Raw genomic sequence first — 9,353 nt, forward strand, 5'->3', positions numbered from 1 at the left:
CATGTCCGAGTCGGTACTGCCTAAAATCGACCTTCCGAAATTTGATGGGAACCAGACTCAATGGTCGTGTGTTTATGAACTATTTAAGGCATTGGTACATGACAACAAGAGTTTGAACGATCAGCAGAAGGTCCAATATCTTGTAAGTAGACTTACTGGACAAGCAGCAAATATTTGTCGTCATTTGCCACCATTGGCTAACAATTATCAAATAATTTGGCAGGCATTATTGACCCGCTATAATGATCCACGGGGGCAAGTCGATGCCTATTTCAAACAAATTTTTGAATTTCGGCAGGTTGTATTGCGATTTTGGATGGGTTTTGCAGTTCAATCAATGCAGTGAAGAGATTGCGACTCACTGATTTGTCAGACTCGATATTCCTCTATCATGGCTTGAGATTGCTGGATCCAAGTTCTCGTAGAAATTTTGAATTGGCCGTCCGTGACAAGGCTATGCCAACTTATACCGATTATGTCAAATTCATTGAAAAGCAAATTAAGACTCTTCCTTCTGATGAGAAACAGGCTGTATCGTTAATATGAGGCACAAAAAGGATAATAAATCAAGGTGTTTGTGGTTCAATCTAATGATTCATCTAACGATGCATCTAGTAAAAATCCCAATTGTCTGAAGTGCTCAAAACCGGGTCATCGGTTAGTAGATTGTGCAAGTTTCTTGAAAATGACTCCTTGGGATCGTTATTGTTTGATTAAAGGAAAGTTTTGTTGTTTTCGTTGTCTTGATGTGGATCATTTGAGTAGAGATTGTCGTAGTAAACTCAGTGTGCTCAATGTCGAGAATCTCATCATTCTTTATTGCACTTTTCCAGATCAAGTTCCAATGAAGGTGTTGCGTCCTTGTCGAACTCCAAGGCAGGTGGCACATCACCTATTAGTTGTTGTTCTACATCCAACGATGTAGAAAATTCGACCGTTGTGTTGTCGACCGTCACTGCACATATTCGAGATTGTAATGATCAGCTTTGTGATGTTCGTTTCTCGGTTGACACCGGGAGTCAGTGTCATTTTGTTACAGCCAAATTGTGTCGGCGTTTGAGACTACCATTCCATCCCATGAAAACCGTTGTTCGTGGATTCGGTGGTGGTACTAGTGAAGTTCGAGGTCGTACTTGTGTGTCGATTCAGTCGAAGTTGGATCCTACCGTCAAGTTTTCGATGGATGCCACAGTGGTAGATAGAATCATCGACAAGTTGCCTTCTTGTGAAATCGACAGATCCAAACTTCATCATCTTGAAAATCTCACACTGGCTGACGACAAATTCTACCTTCCTAGTAGAATAGATGGCATCATTGGTGTGGAGTTAGTTCCTCACTTGCTGCGTGGGAGTCCTAGTATAGGTGAATCGCACGAATTGATGACTGTTAATAGTGTATTTGGTCACATTCTAATGGGGAGAGCACTGATTCTCACTTCAACAACGAATGTGTCGAATTGTTTTACAGCCATCTGTAGTCCATTTGTTAGTAGTCCATCGTTGGATAGTTTTGTGGAACGTTTTTGGGAGTTGGAATCGTGCCCTGCACCAAGCTGTCAACTGAAACCGGAAGAGTTGGAGTGTGAGGTAAATTTTCGGAAGTCTGTACATCATGTGAATTCTGGTCTTTGTTGTTGCCTTGTCATTTGCGGAGCCGCCCAGCAGCTGGGAGATTCGTATGCTGTCGCCGAACACAGACTGCTGACTTTGGAGAGACGACTAGAGCTTGACAGCAATACTTGTATTTCATATCATGAAATATTGATCGATTACCTACGTCAGGGTCACATGTTGTTTGTAGCAGATCAGACAGACCGAGGTGGTTACTACATACCGCATCACACCATTGTGAAAGCAAGCAGCACTACCACGCCCATCCGAATTGTATTTGATGCTGGTTCTAGAACATCATCGGGTTTGTCATTGAACCAGGTTCTTCATGCTGGTCCCAAATTGCAGACTGACATTTTTTTTTTGTTAGTTAATTTTCGTTTGTCCCAATCGCACTAACTGCCGACATTAAACAAATGTATCGACAGATATTAGTGGAGGATTCTGCCGTCGTTATCAGCGTGTATTGTGGAGATTTTCGCCAGAGGATCTGATCGAAATTTATCAGCTCAATTGTGTTGTTTTTGGTGTTTCAAGCTCTCCATATTTGACGCTTCGCACCGTCCACCAGCTTGTAGAGGAGGATGGAAATCGTTTTCAGCAGCCAAGGCGAGAATACCAAGAGACATGTTCATGGACGACTTAGTCACATCTGTCGCCACAGAGTCAGAGGCCGCGGAGCTGTATCGTCAGTCCAAGTAGCTGTTTGAGGGAGGAGGTTTCTCGCTCACAAAGTGGACTTCAAATTCACCATCAATGTTGGAGAAATTCTCGGAGGAAGAGAAATCGTTTTCGTACAAGGATTTCGAAGCAGACAACTCTTGGCTATCTTGGGATTGAATTGGCAACCTAGTACTGATCTGTTTCAGTTTTCAGTCAAGAGTGGTGAGGTCGTCGCTACTAAGCGTTCTATTCTGTCAGTGAGGGCTTGTATCTATGATCCACTTGGTCTCTTGTCACCGTTTACATTATTTCTAAAGTGTCTTGTCCAGAAACTGTGGAAATTAGGAGTGGATTGGGACGAGAAGCCGCCTGAGTCTATCTGCACTCTTTGGGAGAATTGTCAAAAAGAGTTGCCTCTATTGTTGAAATTTGCTGTTCCATGTCACGTTGGTTTGTTTCAGGATTCTCACATCAGTTTGATTGGTTTTTGTGATGCATCATTGTCTGGTTATGGTGCAGTTATCTATGTGAAGTCGCAGAAGGAGAGTGAGGAGCCAAGAGTTGTATTATTGTGTTCAAAGTCCAAGGTAGCACCATCTAAAGTTGTTTCAATACCTTGTTTGGAGTTGTGTGCGGCACTCTTGTTGGCAGAACTCATGAATTCAGTAGTCACTATTATTAGTGAATGTTGTCATGTGTCTCGTATTGTCGCACTCTCTGATTCTACAGTCACCTTGTGTTGGATTAATGCTCCATCCGCGAAATGGCAAACTTTTGTTGGTAATCGCGTCGCAAAAATACAGGATTCTTGTATACAGGAGTGGATGCATGTTGCCGGAATTGAAAATCCCGCTGACTGTTTGTCTAGAGGTTTATCACCAGTTGAGCTTGTGAACTTTCCATTGTGGCTCTCAGGTCCATCATGGATAGCAGAGGACGAATGCGATTGGCCCGTCTGAACTCAAATGGAAGAGATTGTGGATCCACCGGAGGCGAAAAACCATCAGTGTTGACAGTCACAAAATCTCTGATTGTAACAGCAATGCAGTATATTCATTGATGGTCGTTGTTCGGATTATGGTCGTCTTTTGAGAATTGTAATTCTTGTTCTCAAAATCTTACGAATCTTACCCCAATCAGAAGAATCAGATTTCGATGTTGCTGAGAGGTATCTATGTAAAGTGGTACAGAAGATACATTTTTCATCTGAATTTGTGCAATTGGAGAAGGGAGAAGATTGTTCTATCGCCTACGTCGCCTGTCCATTCATGATAAAGGTGTGATTCACGTCGGCGGTCAACCATTGCTCAACATCATGTGGAAGATATTCAAGAAGCCAAGGCTTCAATTTCGATTTGAACTTTCTGTATGTATTTATACTTTCATGTCAGGTGGCAGAATATTATAAAACTTGGGGCCCAGAAACAAAGTTTTTTTGGAAAAGAGTATTTTGCCCTAGGTCCTTTCAACAAACCCAGAGTTGCCTGACGTGTCTGTGGGTATGATTATTCTCAATTATTATAGGTTGATCATAGTTTCCACTCATCCTGTAAAACAGAGCCAGCACCTTAAAAACATACAAATATTGAAGAGGAAATGCATTCATTGTTTAAAGTAGGAAAAGAATGTGTTGTCTATGAACCCCAACTATGACCCTAATTGCTGCCTTTTGTAATGTTATTATTGATTCAAAGTGAGAAATGTATGTTGAAGCCCAACATGCAATCCCATAATCTAATTTGGAATTTACAAACGCAAAGTAGAGCTGACACAAAACACCTAGAGGAAGAAATTGCTTTAGATTATAAAAGACTCTTAACAGATTGAGTAAGTGTTTTCCTAGACCAAGAACATGAATACTCCATGTCAATCTGTCATCCACAACCAGACCGAGGTATTTCATGGACTGAGCTCTCTCCACAACAGTACATTTACACCGCACTCTTCCACAATCAATCTCATGATATAGTAGAGGGACATCTAAAACAAATGATGATGACAAGGAGAAAGTTAAGTAATTTGTTTTAGTGGCATTCAACGTCAGTTTATTATAATCAAACCATAGGCGCAGTACATCAAGATCTTGCTGCATTGATACCTGTAATCCAAGAGAATTTTTAGATGTGTAGGAGGAGGCAGTGTCATCAGAAAACGATGTTGCATAGCCATTGAACTTATAAGAGAATAAATCATTTATATATACAAGAAACAGAAGTGGCCCAAGAACAGAACCTTGGGGCACACCGTTATTAATCCTGAGGGTTTTACTATTTACACCACCAATACACACATACTGGTGTCTGTTCTCCAGGTAGGATGTCATCCATTTCATAGCCTTACCACGGATACCAGCAGCATTCAGCTTTTCAAGAAGTATTGAATGGTCAACTGTGTCGAATGCCTTCTTTATATCGAGAAACAGTCCAGTAACCTTGGAATTCCTAACATTTAATCCTGAATATATTTGAGACATGAAGTTATATAAAGCCATCTCAGTACTTAAACCCTCTTGGAATCCAAATTGACCCTTGTAGAAAAAGTTATTGCTCTTCAAAAAATCGAAAATTCTCCTTCTAACAATCTTCTCAAATATTTTAGAGAAGACAGACAGGAGAGATATAGGTCTGCAATTGGAAGGATCTAAATGATTTCCACTTTTGAAAATAGGAATGACCTTAGCTGTCTTCAAGACATCCAGAAAGATACCTGCAATTATACTTGCATTGAATATATCATACAATACTGGAACCAATGGTATAGCAATTCTTTTTAGAAGATAGGAAGATATACAATCGTGACCAGGATACTTACCATTCCTCAAAGACTGTATCTCAGTGAGAATCTCATGATAATCTATTGGTCTTAGAAAAATAGAACTACAAACATTGTCTGATATGAAGCAATCTTTATAATTATTAATAGTATTTTGATCTATTACTCTCATAGAAGAGATAAGTCTAGTAGGTACTTCAATAAAATATGTATAAAAGTGTCTGCTACTGTTTGTTCATCAGAGATTTCAATGTCATCTATCTTTAGTTTAATAGTTTGCTTTTTATTTGAAGATTGGCCGCACAACTTATTTATTTCCTTCCATTGGTTTTTAATAGATTAGTCTTTCAAATTTGAGTAGTATTTAATCTTTTCTTGCTTGATCCATGCTTTAATATTATTTTTCAAGGTAATATAAGAATTTTTAAGCCTATCATTGTTGGGGTTTCTAGACAACATTTTATATATTTTATCACGATTTTTAATTGCTATGCATAAACCATCTGTCATCCAGGGTTTGAGTTTTTTAGTGGATATGATTATGGCTCTCTAAAACTGAATATGTGGATTGATTCAATAATTTTTTAATGTACTAAAATAAAGATAACTTATCATTTACATTCTCAATTAAATACATTGGGTCCCAATCATGTTGCATCAACAACAATTTTAATTTATCATAATCAATTCTGTCTTTTTCATATTGACATGATTATTGTTAAATACACTTGATTCTGAAATGGTTATAGACACAGCTCGGTGATCTGTTATCAATGTATCAATGACATAACTACTAAGCCTATGATTATGTTTTTTGGGCCTGAAGAATATATGGTCAATGCATGTTCAGCTTGATGATGTTACTCTAGTATCCATATCAATGAGGGATCGAAATCCATTACCATTCATTATTTCTAGATATTCAACAGTATTGATGTTATTCATATCATTGATATTGATATTAAGGTCTCCCAACATCATACAGTCTGAGCCATGATGCTGCTCCAAGAAAGTATTAAGACTATCCAAGAATTGGCTACACTCAAATCCATGCCACCTATACACACACAAAACAGTAAATTTATAATTAAGAAGCTCACACTCCAGGAAAATAGAGTCAGAGCCCTCAATTCTGCAATCCATTCTAGAGCAACGAAGGCCACTCTCCACAGAAACATAAACCATAACTCCTGATGCCACAGTGAATTCGCTACCAGCATGAAAGCTGTCATAGCTGTCAATATCAAAGAGACGGTTGTCATCACAACATTGTAGCCATGTCTCTGACAAAACAATAATTGAAGGTAGCTTCTTCCAAGAATTAATATATGCAAGAAAATTGTCAAAATTTTTACCTATACTATGTATATTCTGATGCATTATGGTTCTGCCACCATCTTCGCTAGAGGAGATGAATTAATTTCATCAATTCCTACAATATAACTACAGTTATCCTCCGCCATAGCAACAAATGGATTAATATGAATTACATTCATATAGCACAAATAAATCATCTCCCTTATTGCAGTTACACCTAACAAGTTGCATGTTTTTTAATAAAAAGTCCAATAACCAATAATAATTATAAGTGAGTCCTTACCATTTGATTTTGAAAAATTACAACATTCATACAAAAACATTCATACAACGAATCTCATATGGAAAATAAATTATGAGTTTGCCAGAAAAAGCATAGAAATAAACAAGCAGTGAGAGCATGACTGTCAACTATATAGTATAGAGCACGAATTTATTATTGAAATAATAATGGAAATGAATATCAAATAGATGAACTAGTTAAAAATTTCAATTCTAGGTTAATATAAAAACAATGTGAATGAGTGACTAATTGAGACATCCAGAAAAAAATAAAAATAAATATCAAATATTTGAACTAGATGAGAATTTCATTTCTAGATAATTTTAACTATATTATGTGTAACTTGAGTGAATCATTCAGAAAAGATAATGAAAAATAAAAGAATAATAAAGAATAAATGAAAAAATATCAAATATCAAAAAGATAATAGATAGTCAATGTCTGATCTGATATAAATAGAGACACATTAAAATTCTGTGCTTTGATAATTAGTTGGAAAAGTTGAAGTCCTTAACTAGTTGGAAAGTCCGAGATGTCCTTAATAGCAATAGCCCTAGATGAATCATCCCTTCGAATGAAGACATTGCCATTCTTGAACCAAACATATTTGATGATTCTCTGCTTTTGAAGTTCCTTTCCTTTTAAAACAGCTGACCGAATTATGGGAGACATGGTATCATTTATGTAGAGAGTTTGTGAGTTATCCTTCCAACCAATCTCACTCAGAATGATTTTGCCTTTTTCACTTTTTTTCTTCATGAAGTTTTGTTTGTCTGGATAGCTATGAAATTTGACGATAATTGAAGGGTGGGATTTGCGAGTTGCATCATTAGATAGTCTATGACAGTTTTATCATACTCGGTTTGAAATCGAAATTAATAAGATTGGAAATCACTGTTATCATCTTGATTATATTTTCACCATTCCTGAAAGGTACACCTACAATGTTAATACAGCTCTTTCGCGTATATTGTTGCAAAGAACGAACATCCAATTTCGCTACTGAGAGTTCAGCTTTCAATCTATTCACTTCCTCCGTAGTAGAGCTAATGTTATCAGAACATGTTTTCACCAAATCCTTTTGTTTCGCTATAGATTTTTTATTTTCATCAATCAATGAATGACAGAGTTCGAGCGAGCTGGTCATTTCCTCATGATTAGATCGCATCTTTTGAATATCAGACTAATAGTTTTAAATCATTAATAATAGTGTTCAGTTTGTTGTCTGTTGTTGAGTTACTTACAGTCTGCTTATCTACTTGGTCGCTATCACAATCTGCCATTGCTTCTGTCTATCAGCCGCCTGTTTTATCGCTACTGCTACTGGTATCCTTTTTGGAGGCATGGTTAACTTTGTAGAAATCTTTCTTCACTACGAAAATAGAATAAATAAAAAACACTATATCTCCACTTACAGCACACATACAAGAAAAACCAGTGTACTGTGTGACGCACAAGGTGTAACTTCACTACTTCTTGTAAAAACCAAACCCAAAAACTCCAACTAAACCAACAATATTTCAATTTAATGACAGAGCTTCCCACTGAAGTCCTTCCTACTCAAACATTCCGACTCGACTGAACAAAGTTGAACAAGGTGAGGTGAAGGTGAAAAGAGAGGAATAGGAAAGATTACAGATGTGAGGATGGTAGAGATTGTTAACAATAAAAATTATGATTTGAGAAAATCAATTGTTAAAAAATATAATATTTATGAGGTATGCAATCTGAATCAGAGTTGAATTTGAAGAGAAGATTGGCACCAATGTAAATCCTCTCAGAATTAAAAGAATCATCAATGAAAATGAGAACAAATCAAAAATGAAATAAATGATCTGAAGGTAATTCAATATTAAGAAAGAGGAATGAGAGGCCCAACTGATGATGAAGATTCTGTAAATGATGATGTTCATAATTCATGGTTGAAAAAAGTTTCATGATCAACATTTTAAGATAAACATATTTTTGTTGGAAAAGGTAAATTCAAAATAACAAGAGGTTTACTAGAATTATTATTCAAGGTGTGACCAAATGAGGATTATTGTAGCATGAATGATTTTTGCAATTATGAAAAGATTCTAATTGCAACAGGTGCACTTTGAACAGACTGGGTTATGTAAAGAGGAATAATGGGATTAATCGCTGTTAGTTCAGAAACTATCCCATCAAAAACAAGAAATACATGCTAAACAATAGGGAAAGGTTTGAATTTCTTGAAGAATATAACAAATAATAGATCATATGTTTACTATGATGATCCAAATGAGTTGGTTACACGTTTGCAAATGCTATTAAATCACATAAAGCTGGTAACAATTCTCATTCAATCAAGATAAATTCAATTTTAGAAGAACTAAGAGAATCTCATAAATAATATATGATAGGTGGGTGCGGGTAGCACAATTAAGTTATGGTTAGTATTCTAGAGATAGTCTAGATGGGAAGATGGTAAAGTTGACTGTATATCAGTAAAAAGAAGACTTAAAACACACAGACAGAAGGGGTGATAGGTAGTGATTTATCATCACATTGGGTAATTGCTAAAGGTATTGTGAATAAGGCGGGGTAGCATACTTCAGACGTTCTGGATAGGACAATAGACTTCTACCGATTGAGCTACACCTTCCAGGGGGCTACCAATACTGCGGTCCGGCACAAAGCTAGACAACCGGCTTAAGCAAGGTGATCAAGGATAAATTCCTTGGAT

This window comes from Nilaparvata lugens, chromosome 5, assembly GCF_014356525.2.
Source record: "Nilaparvata lugens isolate BPH chromosome 5, ASM1435652v1, whole genome shotgun sequence".
Classification (NCBI taxonomy): domain Eukaryota; kingdom Metazoa; phylum Arthropoda; class Insecta; order Hemiptera; family Delphacidae; genus Nilaparvata; species Nilaparvata lugens.